Consider the following 12,549-nt stretch of genomic DNA (forward strand, 5'->3'; position numbering starts at 1 on the left):
TTAATTCATTTGCTCATTCATTCATTCAACCAATATCTGAGCACCTACTCTGTTCCAGGCACTGGGGAAGCAGGGGTGAACTTAATAGACACAAATTCTGCCTTTCTGGGACCAGAGGGGACACAGACCCTAAGTCAAATAATCACATAATGAAACACAGACAGCAATAAATGCTTTCAGGAAAGGCTTCTCTAAGGTAATATATAAGTGTCTGGTTTAATACTTCATTCAGTCAATATTTATTGAGCACCTACTATGCATCAGGCACTGTGCTGGATGCAAGGATGCAGGGTGAGCAAGACAGACCCGGTCCCTGCCCCCAAAGAACTGACATTCCAGTGGAGGACACAAACCTATAAGCAATCAACAACCGTACAGTAAGGTGAATGCAGGTAGGGTATGTAGAGGGGCTGTGGAAGCAGGGAGGGCTTCCTGGAGGAAGGGGAATTAGCAGGAGTTCGGTGAGGGATTATATATGGAAGTGGGTGATACAGGTGAGGTATATCCAGTGACCTGCTGAACTCCCTCTAGTGACCTGCTGGGTTGAGGAGAAAGTGGTGGGAGAAGGTGCTGCAGCTTTGGGAGAAGGTCAAGACCTATTGGAAGGAGACCCAATGGTGTGGACACCGCCCTTAGAGGCATCTCAGTGGGTAGAGGGTACCTGCAGGGCTCCCTCTGTCTCTTCATCTCTCTCTGGCTGGCTGGCTCCCCTTTCGGTCTCTCTTTGTCTTTGTCAGAATCTGACAGTCTCTCAGATTCTCTCACTGTCTCTCTCGGCCTCTCAGTTTCTCTTCCTCTGGCTCTCTCAATTCTGGTCATCTTCACGAGATGTCAGTAAGAGACAAGGACACTAGGAAAAACCCCGAGCGGGTGGGCAGGAAGCGAGGTCAGGGGACAAGGACAGCTGAGCACAGGGACAGGCGGTGACTAAATGTTCTGTTTTGGAAAGACAGCTCTGGTCAGGGGCAAAGGTGTCTGACCACGAAACCTGATCACCTGGCCAAACTCTGCTCTTGCCAACCCTCTGGCCAGCAGCCCCATGACCCGTGGATGCCACACAGAATTTTCCCAGAGGGAGGGGGAGCGGAGGAAAAATGGCCCATGGGCAACTTCTCCCCTAGCAAGTGGGACCAACAGGAAGGGAAGGAAATAAAGGAACAGTGAATTCTCAGGCAAGCTGCCGGTGTGGTTTAGAATAGGAAAGCCCTGCTTATCTCTCTACATGTTTTTCAAAGGTTTAACAATTGATTAAGCACAGACTGTGCGTGAGGCCCGGCGCTGTGTATTCACTGCTAACCCTCCCAAGTTTAAGACCATGGACTCTGGAGCCAGACTGCCTGAGTTTGAATCCTGGTTTTGTAAATTACTAGCTTTGTGACCGTGTATAAGTTACTTACTCTCTTTCTTCATGCATAAGATGGGAAGAAAATAGCATGTGTCTCATACATTTGAAGCCAAGATTAATATTAGTTCACATATGTCAAGGGCTTGGACTAATGCCTCGCACACAATAAGTGCTGAACAAAATTCAAGCTATTATCATCTTAGCCTTGTGATTCAAGAGCTAATGCTAAGGGGGGCGGCCGGTTGGCTCAGTGGTTAGAGCGCAGTGCTCATAACACCAAGGTCGCCAGTTCAATCCCCACATGGGCCAGGGAGCTGCACACTCCACAACTAGATTGAAAACAACAACTTGACTTGGAGCTGATGGGTCCTGGAAAACCACACTGTTCCCCAATATTCCCCAATAAAAAAAAATTTTTTTTTTAATGAGCTGATGCTAAGGAGGCAGAGGGAGTCAAGTTCAAATTCCTGCTTCATCACTTCTTTGCTCTGTGACTTTGGTTAAGTCTCACAAGGTCTCTGAGCATCAATTTCTTACTGTTCAGTGAAGATGATCTCAGGTGTCACCTCCCCAGGTGGTCAAGAGGTTCTGCGTACAAAGTAGGTGGAAAGCACTGACTTCACAGGTAAAGAAAAGAAGTCCCAAAGTCGATTAATATTTTTTTCACCTGTCCAGCCGGCTCTGGGTCCTCAGAACACCTACGACGCGCTGGGTCCTGTCCTTTCCCTGTCCTGCAAGACAGTAGCGAGCAGCTGAAGATGGAGGGAGCCCCGTTGGTGCCCAGCGTTAGTCCTGACCACATGTAGCCTTCTGATGCATGTAGTATCAACCCATTTTACAGAGGTAGAAACTGAGGTTTGAGGAGGTAAAGAGGCTGCCCAGGGCAAAAGGTTCCCGAGCACCTGCTCCTTTGAGCTGCTCTTGATCTGAGCTCAGATGACAATGCCACCACTTCCTGAACATCACAGGCCTAGAGCCTCCACCTCTCTCACCTGCTCGATGGCATGCTCCTGCCCGAGTACCCCTAGTGCCTGCCTCAGAGCTGGCCTTGGAAATGGTGGTTGTACTAGACAGAATCCACAAGCCCAAAGAGCTGTGCTGTCCCTGAATGAATTACCCGTCCCCGTCCTCAGTGTGTTTCCTTGTCCTGTGCCAGCCAGCTCGAAGAAAATTCATCTTGGCCACCAAACCCCTAAGCACTCCCCTCACTACCAAGGCAAGAAGCAGGTGACGAGTACAGGAGGAAGGGATGGAATGAAGTCTGGAACCCCAGAACCCTGGGTTCTCATGCCTGCCTGTGTGACTTTGGACACACATGCTTCCTCTCTCTGAGCCTCAGTTTCCTCATCTGTAAAATGGGTGCAATTATCATAATATCCACCCATTCAGTAGACATGCAGAATAGATAGGGAATGGATATAGCCCTAGGCATGGGGCAGCTGCTCAGAAGATGACAATAGTCCCTACTATGTGAGCCACCTCCCCTTACCCGGGTCCCGCAAGCCCAGTTTGGCCCCTCATGGTCAATGGCGAGCTCCTCATGAGACAGTATAGTGGTTGAAGGCATGAGTCCTGGGCTTGACTGCCTAGGGTCAAATCCTACCTCTGCCAATTGCTAGCTGTGTGATCCCAGACAAGTGAATTAACCTCTCCGGGCCTTAGGTTTTCCATTCACGAAATAGATGTAATTATAATAGTCCCCATCTTTGGGAATTGTTGTGATGACCAAATGAGTTCACTAATGCAGAGTCTGGGATCTTGCCAGGCACAGAATGAGCTCTGTAGAAGCGTCTGCTGCCCTTCAGGAATTGTGGGGGAGAACGGACCTGGTAGCTTCCGCACAACTTACAAGGGACTCAGGGCCAGGGATGGAATGCGGGAGCTGGGGAACAATCCCAATCTGAACCAGGAGGGATTTGAGAGATCAAGACCCACTGTATTGGCAGAGGGCTTTGCTCGGGTCCCACGTGGCCCCAGAGAAGGGCTGCTCCACGTCCATCCTCTTGTGGGAGCCAGCAGAGTGCGTGCGTGTCAGTGTGAGGCCGCAGCTCCATCCTCCCAGTTGCTGAGCCCGGAACCTGGAGTCGTCCATGGTTTCTGTCGCGTGTGGTCCATCGGTATGTCCTGTCAGCTCCACCTGCAGAACACATCTACGACGTGAGACCATGGGGACCTCTGCCCACCTCCCCACCTTCACAGCCACGCCTGGGCCCGGTCACCGTTATCTTTTGCCTGGACCATTGCAGTCACCTCTGCTCTCGCTGTCCCCCTTCCCTCCTCGCCCTGGACAATGCATTTTCCACACACATCCAGAAGGGTTCTTTCAGAACCTAGGTCAGACCATGCTCAGGACCCTCCCTGGCTCCCATCTACCCCAGAGAAAAGCCCGGGTCCTTCCTATGATTTGCCAGGCTCTGCACGATCTACCCCCACGTCTCTCCCTTCACTGCCTCACGGGCGGCCCCTCACTCCTGCTGCCCAGCACACTGGCCTCCTCGTCAACCGCGCACGTGCCAGGCACAAAGCAGCCTCAGGGCCTGTGCATTGCTGTTTCCCCTGCTGGGGATGCTCTTACTCCAGCGACCCCTCACCTTTTCAAGTCTGCCCTCCAATATTTGCTCGGGGAGGCCTCCCGGCTCCCGCAGTGAGATCTGTACCTGTCTGAGACTCTCCATCTCCCTTCCCTGGTTTATTTCACTCCTTTGCACGTGTCATCCAAAACACAATATATTTCATTTACCTATTAATGTTTATCCCCCTCTCCATCCCTAACTCCAAAATGTCAACTCCATGCAGACTTCCCATTGGGAAGAGCAGGGTTTGGACGTGGCAAGTGGCAGCGGCCTCAGTGCTGGCTGAGACCTAGACACTGTTCCCGGGACTTGGGACCCAGCAGAGTGAAACGCTGAGCCCCTGACTTCGTGGCACTTTCATCTCGTGGATTTGAACGCCAGCACTGCCATGAACTTACCAGGCAACTTTGAACCAGTGAGTGGTAGCACTCCCCCGCCTCAGTTTCCCCACCTGTAAATGGGAGGATGATCCCGCCCTCCCTAGGTTCAATGAGCTAATGCCTCTGAAGCGCCTGGCACCCAATGGGCACTCAGGCAGAGCTCATTCCTCCCCTGGCCAGCCCCCCTGTTGGCTGGCCCCCAGGGGACTGTGCTGAGAGTGTTATTTTTAACCGTGGCTCGGGCAGGCTGGGCAGTGGCTCTGAAGGCCGTAGGAAGACCACCGGGTAAGCAACATCCCGTATTGAGACGCCAGGAGACCATGGTGTGGAAACACAGGGCGGGGCCGCCCTGTGTTCATGCTCTGCCTGGTGACCCCTTATGCAAAATTATGTCATGTCACCCGATGCTGTTTATAAACTTAGTGCTGACCTTTCCCAAGCAGGGTGGGGGGGGAGGGGCTGCCCAGTCTCCTCACCCCCACCAGGAACTGTTGGTGGCCCACATTCACACAGAACAAAGTTGGGGGGCTGGCCTCTGGCCAGATTTTGCCCGCTTGTTTCAACACCTCTGAGTGCTCCCAGATGACCAGCCCTGGGGTATTTTTAAACCCTGGCCTTGGCCAACCTTTTTGCCACATTCCGGTCGGGTTTTGATTTAGTGCGCGCCCCAGTTAGGGTAGCTGGGGGCTTGGGATTCATTCAACAACAAACATCTAAGCACATTCAAGGATCTGTGGGCCTACTGTGTGCGAGGCCCTGTAGCAGGAATGGAGGCCCCAGGGGTCCTAACTCACAGAGTCTGTCCTCAAGTTGGTCTCAGTCTGGCAGGGACACCATGACAAGCGCTAGAATGGAGGCTAAGACGGCAATGACAACTCACATATCCACGGGGCCCAGCGGGTTATATAAATGGATGAAGAGGGCCCGCGTGAGGTGGCAAGGAGGGCTGGGGACTGCAGTGAACCGGCCAAGCTTCTGAAGGGGGCGGCCATTCCTCAGCTCTGACCTCTGTCATCATGAGGGAATCAGGTCCAGTGTACCCAGAGCTTCTGACTTTTTAGGAGAAGCTGGAAGTCTAGGTTTATGTGGAATTTCATGCTAAAATCTCTTGACTTTTACATGTTGGCAATGAATTTTTTTTAAAATGTTAAAAACATTTTGAGAGCCAAATACAACCCATTTGTGGGCTGGACTCAGCCCACAGAGCCGAGGTGATGGAGGCCAACACCTTGTGTTCTCTGACGCAAACAGATGCATTCGAACATGTTCAACCTGTAGGGGCTGAGCGCCTACTATGGGCTCCTCCTACTATGCGAGGCCCCAGAGAAGCAGGAACAGGATGGATGATGTTCCTGGCCTCATGTGGCTTAAATCCAGTGGTGAGCTGGAGCCGGCTCGTAGGGGCTCATGGATTCTGCAAGCTGGTTGTTCTACACAACTGTCATTCGGAATTAAATTATATGAACTTACAATTAAATAATTATAATAACAATAAAGGTAACAACGACCCCAAACTCATCACTTTCTAATTATTTTCCTGTTTTCTATGTCCCTGAGGTTATTGACGTCTATTGTGTCATGCACCATATTGCCAGGTGGAAATAGTATAGAACTGTGCATCTCTTCTCAACTCCACGTTCAGTGGTCATGTTGGCAGCTGGAAATCGGCCGGGGCAGGAGGAGTGACCCACAGGAATCGGCAAATGTGAACATCAGAGCTCCCTCCTTGCTGAAAGCCAGTGGTTAAACACTTAGCAACAAACTAGGTTACAACAAATTACTGATAAGGTGTAATATGTCAGACAGTAACCACTGCAATGAAGGAAAATAAAGTGGGTAGAAGGATACATGGTGACGGAGGGGAGTATTTTAGCTGGGCAGGTCATGGACGTCTTCTCTGAGGAGATGATATTTGAGCAGAGACCTGAATGAAGTGAGAGAGTGAGCCAGACAGGTTATCTGACAGAACAAGGTTCAGGAAAAGGGAACAGCAAGTTTATGCTTAGGGGACAGGAACACGCTTACTGGTTCTGGAACAGAGAGGAGGCAAGTGTGGCAGGAGCAGAGTGAATGAGGGAAAGGGGTAGGGATGAGGTTAAGGAGGTGGGCAAAGGTCAGATCATACAAGGCCATGTTTGAGGAGGAGGAATTTGATTCTAAGATGGATGGGGAGTCCTAGAGGGTTTTGAGCAGGGCGGTGACATGACTTAATTTATCTTTTAACAAGTTTTCTCCGACCTTGATGGGTGGAGTGGAGCAAAGCTGGAAGCCAAGAGACTAACTAGGGAGGAGACAACTGTCACAGTTCAGGCAGGTGAGGAGGGTGGCCACCTTCACTGTGGTGGTGGCTGAAAAAGTGGTGACAAGAATATGAATTTGGGATGTATTTGGCAGTCAAGTCGACAGTATTTCTGATGGGCGGGATGTGTGGGGCGAGGAAACAGGGCCTCAAATATGCCTCCTAGGTTTGGTCCTGAGCCCTCAGTGATGGGTGGCACCCTTCCTGAGATGAGAAAACTAGTGGGCAGGGCCAGGATTTCAGGAGGACAAAAGGGAAGTCCCATTTTGTGACGTTTGAGGGGTCTGTATGACACACATGTGGAGGTGTCAACTCGCCAGATGGGCGTTGGAGTCTAGAGCACAAGGTAGTTCTGGAAGCAGTGTCTCTCCATTGCTATGGCAACCCCAAGCCAGGGGGAAATGCTATTGGCGGGCTAAGGTGGGGGTGTTCTGGGAAGGTCTCACTGTGAAAGAGTCCCAAGTGTAAGAAGAAGCATCTGGCAGGTGGAGAACGGAGGCACAGCATCCCAGGGGGTGGGAACAACAGGGCAAAGGCCTGGAAGGAGGGAAAAGCATAACCTTCTCGGAGGATGGTGTGGCAGGGGGTCCAGGGCTGGGAGAGATGACCAGAAAGGCAGAGGGTAGAACTTGCAGAGGGCTGCTGCTTTCAGCCAGAGGAGGCGGGCGTGATTCACCTCAGGGCACTGGGGTGAATCGCAAGCAGGTGCAGGCCACAAAGAGCACCTGAGGAGGGACACATGGCATCCACTCTGGCCTTAGGTTGCACAGGTGTAGAAGCCCCTGCCCACCCCTCCTCACCAGGCCCCCAGCACCCATCCCCAGCTTATGCAGCAAAATGCCCCTCCAAGTCAGCCTAGAGCCTTTGCCAACCCAAATACCTTCTTGGAGATTTTCTGCCGATGAACCAGGGAAACAAAATAACCTGAGGAGAGGTCAAAGGAATATTCTGGAACCTTTGTTTTCTGGATTCCCATCACACGGAAGGGCCAGGAGGTCATTAACCAGGACTGAGGGATGACCCAGGTAAACACGGCATGGCGGGTACTAAGGTGTTTACGGGACCTATGTCACCATCCTCTAGGAAGAGGCGTGGAGGACGTGGGATCTGGTCCCGGGTCTTGAGGCCAGTCCTGTTCCCTCTTGCGGTCTGAGTTCAAAGGCAGGTTTTTATGCCACATACTTGCAGTGTGATCTTGGGCAAGTCATGTATCTTTCTGAGCCTCAATTTCCTTATCTGTACAAAGGGACAATAATGGCATAAAATGAGATAAAACAGATCCGTCATGTAGCTCAGTGCCTAGCTCATGCTAAACTCTCCATAAATGTCAGCTGTCAATCAGTAGTACTTACAAAATTACTAATTACCAAGCACTTACTCTATGCCAGGCTTTGAGCTGCACGCACTATCTCATTTAAACCTCATGCCCTTTCTGTGAGTGAGGATTATCATGATCAACTCCATTTTACAGACGGGAAAACTGAGCCTCCGAGAACTGACCTGTCTTGCCCAAGGTCAGATTGCTAGTAGGGCACACAGCTGTATCTGACCTCAAAACCTCTTCTTGTATTCATTCTGGGTGAATCGAATCGGTTCTAGAATTTTTGGAAACAGCAGTCCACATGACCCCCAGCATCTATCCACACCAGCGGGGAGACCTGCCTTTCTCAGAGCCAGTCAGCTCAGGCTATACCCTTGGCCTGGGGTGTAGACAGGACACAGACAATGGCTGCTCCAGGGCAGTAAAGAGCCTGGAGAAACAGAGCCATCCTAGGCCAGCCTGGGGCCTTCCTCTTGAATTAGGAGTTCAGCAGGCACTCATGTCCCATCAATAAACGTGCCCCAAAATAGCTCATTGAGTCCGTCCAGGGCAACAGGACCAGGACGTCCTGTTCCCACTGGCTCTGGCCAGACAGTGACTGTGTATTGGCCTTCCCCATTGAAGGCTGCTGGGAGGAATGGCAGAGCTCATCCAGCATGAGGGCTCATAGGAATGAGCTGGGCCCCAGGCACCAACACCCCAACCTGGGACAGTGTGGGGTTTCCCGAACATGCTTCTGGCACAGAAGATGATGGCAGGTGGAACTGGGCCAACGACTTTTATCTTAGTAGACAGCCTCCCGAGGAGGTTAAGAGCTTAGGCGCTGGAGTCTGACAAGTGTGGGTTCAAATTCCAGCTCGGCCATTTCCTAGCTGTGTGACTTTAGGCAAGTCACTTTCCCTCTCTGAGCCTTGGTTTTCTCAGGGATAAATATTTCATAGGGTTGTTGATTCAGGGAGTTTATATATCCAAAGTACAGTTTGTAGACTTTGCAGGTTTATTTATTATCTGCTCCTCTCCGTCCCTTACTTAACACAGCAACATAAGGTGAGCCCTACCAGGGCAGGGACCTCTGTCTGTGGTTTACTGAGTTCTCCAGGGCACACGGGAGGTGCTCAATGACTATTTGCTGAGTAAATGGATGAATAAACAGATGAATGAATGGATGAATGAAAAGGCCAGGCACATAGCAAATGCTCAGAAACGCTTAGAAATTCTCATCAGCTTCACGGGCATTTGAAAAAGAAAAACTCAAGGATCAAATGTGACTCACACATGAAGGAGAAAGTTAAAGTGAGTCAAGGGAAAGAAAGACAAGTGTTACACACAAAAGACAGGAGGGGTCTGCAGGGACAAAGCTGGGAAGTGGGGAGCCCTGGGGAGCCTGAAGCTGGGAAGCATGAGGACAGTGGATGCCTGGAGTCCCCAGAGCAGAATGCTGGAAGCATCTGCCTCTTAGCTAACATCCTGGCAGGCAGTGGCTGCTCACCTGCTACCTCCTGGGTCGTCCCTGTGAATGGGGGCTGGGGTGGGGGCGCTCCAGGGCTTCCACATCTAAGGAGCTGATTGCACGGGGAAGACGTGAATAGGCTGGGCGACTCAATGCTGCAGATCTGTAAGAATCTTAGCAACGACACTGATTCACCTGCCTACAGCCCTTCCCTGTGCCTGGCCCTGGTCTTTGCATGCGTTAATGCACTGAATCTCAGGACAAGCCTAAGACATGGGTACTATCATTATTCCCATTTTACAGATGAAGACACTGAGGCCCAGAGAAGTAGGGTGGGCTGCCCAAGGTCACACGTACAGGGAATAGACAAACACCTCCCCCAGCCCACAGGCTCCTCCTGCTCCCCTCACTTGGGGCATCTGTCCAGTTTGTTGTGTCACTGTCAACACTTCCTCAGGCCCGTCCTGGCACGCCCCTCCTCTACCCCCTGACCTCTGACTTCCGTCTACCCAGCTCCTACTGTCTCTTCTGGGCTGTGACAGCTGTGCACTTGTCTGTCCTCAGGGTCTTGGAGACAGGGGAAGGATCCGTATTTTCTCTTGGACTCAGAGCCCAGCACAGAGTGGGCACTGCCAGAAATTGTTTGTGGAGCAAACACACCCATGGGTACAGTGGTATGCCAGGAGCCAGGACCCTCAGAGCCTTGAATCCAGGATGGCACCTGGGACAGGTGATGGGTGGAGGGGACGCCATGATCACCAAGTCTGAGGCCACGCTCAGGGGCCCTCAGGGCTTCTCCATGCTCTGTACACTGAGGTCACATGGCTACGAAGATGAGCAGAGCTGGAAAGGAACCTGTGACCCCAGAGGCCACCCTTCAGCCCCTCTGCCTTAGCCGTCAGCTATTTATCAGCCCCCACCCCCCGAAGCTCTCAGGCCATCGGCCAGGGCCTCCTTAGGGTTAACATGGAGGAAATGTCCTCTATTTGCGCAAAACTTTGTTTGGAATTTACTTCTCCCCAACTTCAAACAGGCCCCAGCTCCTGACCTTGTCAAATGCATGGCCTTTGGTGCTTTTAGAGATTCCAAACAATTGTCCTGCTTCGTCTTTCAGGACTCGAGGCCTAGGCCTTTTTCGGTCTCTCTGCCTGCGTCTGTCCTGGGGCTCCCTAATCCGTTTCACAGTCCTGATGTCCCATCATTGGGCCTTCTACGTGCCAGGTACTTGACGGGCACTAGCTCCTCCAACCCTTAACAACCCCAAGAGGCAGCTGCCAGGGCAGATGCGGAAAACTGAGGTTAGATGGGGTGAAGTCAGTTGCCCAAAGTCACACCACCATAAACGGGATGGATTCAGAGCCACTGGGAACCCCTGTGCCATGTGGCTTCTCGCCACCAGCTGCTGGGTGGGGAGATGTTTCTGTTCTTCACCGAGCACTCCACCTCCTTCCGCCCAGTTCACTGCCAGGGCAAATGCCTGGGAGTTTCATTTTCCTTTGCGTCCCCAGTTCGGGGCTCCTTCCTGGGACCAGGGGCTGAGTTGCTAATGTGTCAGAGGCCCCATTCCAAGCCCCTTCTCTCATCTCTGGTGGGGGGTTCCAGGTGGGATGTCTTCCCGTCTTTCTCTCCATCGAATCCTTTAGGTAAAGGCAAGAAGGGGATTAAGGGTGGACATTGCTGGCAGGGTGCAGGCCCTGGGGCCCCGGACTCCACATGCCCAGGGAAAGGCTGGTCGGGCGGGTGGGGCTGCCCAACTCGAGTTTGGCTGATTCTCATTAGTCCTGCGCTCTTTGGGCAGGCAGTGGAATCAAAGGGGTCCAAAGCTGTTGGTTTACTTTTTTCCTCCTTTTTGGCAAAAGGAGGTCACAGCAAAGCCTCTGCTCTGCCCACCTCTTCCCTCCTTTTCTTTCCCTTTTCCCTCTCTCCCTTAGAAGCCTGACAACTAAAAACCCTACATTTGAGACGGAAGGTTTTTTTGTCATCCCCATGCCATTTCCGCCATTTCCACCATTTCCCAGGCGTGACTCTGCATGCACTAAGCCCTGGGCTGAGCATTTCACGGGAATGGTGACACAGATTCCTGAAGTGATGAGTTATCCCCGCTGGCTTTTGTAATCCCCATTGGCAGAGGAGGAAACCGGTATGAGAGGGGAAGTCACTCTTCAGAGGTCGCTCAGGGCTCTCTGAAGCCCAGGTCCATGCTCTTAACCATTCCTTACGCCAGCCACACCCCTCGTCCAGATTCATATTTCCACCAAGAAAAATGAAATCAGTGCAAGGTGGCTAACAGCAGAAATCCAACTGCAAGTTCCCTGAGTTCAAGGGCTCCAAACGCCAATGACTTCAGTGCCCAGGCAAGACACACAGATGACTGAAGGCGGCCAGGTTGGAGGCAGTAGGGAGCGGTGGGGACTGCGGTGATTGGTACGCCCCTGAGATTCAGCTCACCCCCAGCCCATGGCTGCCTTGGGAAGCGAGGGTCCAGTGTTGCCAGAGTTTTCAGGCCAGCCCGAATTCCAGATGTTTTATGTGAAAAGCTCTGCATTTTTTTAATGTGGTGGAAGATAGGAGTCTATTTTTATTTTTATATTTATGTTTATTTAATTTCTATTTTACATGTTTGCATTTTCTAAAACACCCAAGTGGCCCTGTAGTGTTTTCTAACCACCTACTTTCCTACTCAGAGCCTCAGTTTCCCCATCTGGAAACCAAAGATGATCCTTGTAGCTACTCGAGAGGGTGAAGACTGTCCCAGGAAGACAGCCTGTGGGCCACGATTGAGCCAAAGATTCGCCAGGATGGGTAACTTTATCGCATCACTTTTCAATGGCAGGTCTGAGAGGTAGAGATTACCGTTTCCGTTTTGCAGGGGAGATATTAAGGCTGAGAGGTGAGCCAGCTCAGAAGAGGGCACCGCGTCATTCCCCGGCCCCCAGCCTCTGCACCGTGAAACCTCAAGCAGACCGGGCTCCTTCCCGTGAGAGGAAGTCGAGGCTGAAACCAAAGGCTTCTTTCTGGTTGTTTTTCTCCTCTCTGTGATGCTGTTCATTTTTGTGAACATCACACTTATCTGATGTCACAGGTTTTAGGAACCCAAACCGCAGACACAAAGACCGCTGTGTTATTCTTTGAAGGATTGTGTAGTGAGATAAGGAAGCTTGGTGCTGGGGATACCGTGCGT

At 51.7% G+C, this 12,549-nt stretch overlaps 1 long non-coding RNA gene across 6 annotated transcripts in view; it reads right to left on the reverse strand.

The window, feature by feature from the left end:
• LOC109444591 (uncharacterized) overlaps positions 1-12,549 on the reverse strand; it is a 212,406-nt gene that overhangs the window by 10,271 nt on the left and 189,586 nt on the right. For 2 of the 6 annotated variants that reach the window (XR_012491265.2, XR_012491268.2), the window contains 2 exons: positions 3,281-3,482; positions 2,013-2,076 (listed from right to left, as the gene is read on the reverse strand). This is a non-coding gene — a long non-coding RNA (uncharacterized LOC109444591). The other 4 variants (XR_002136893.3, XR_012491267.2, XR_012491266.2 and 1 more) reach the window with 4 other exon arrangements.

This window comes from Rhinolophus sinicus, chromosome 13, assembly GCF_057876585.1.
Source record: "Rhinolophus sinicus isolate RSI-liver-muscle chromosome 13, RSI-T2T, whole genome shotgun sequence".
NCBI lineage: Eukaryota > Metazoa > Chordata > Mammalia > Chiroptera > Rhinolophidae > Rhinolophus > Rhinolophus sinicus.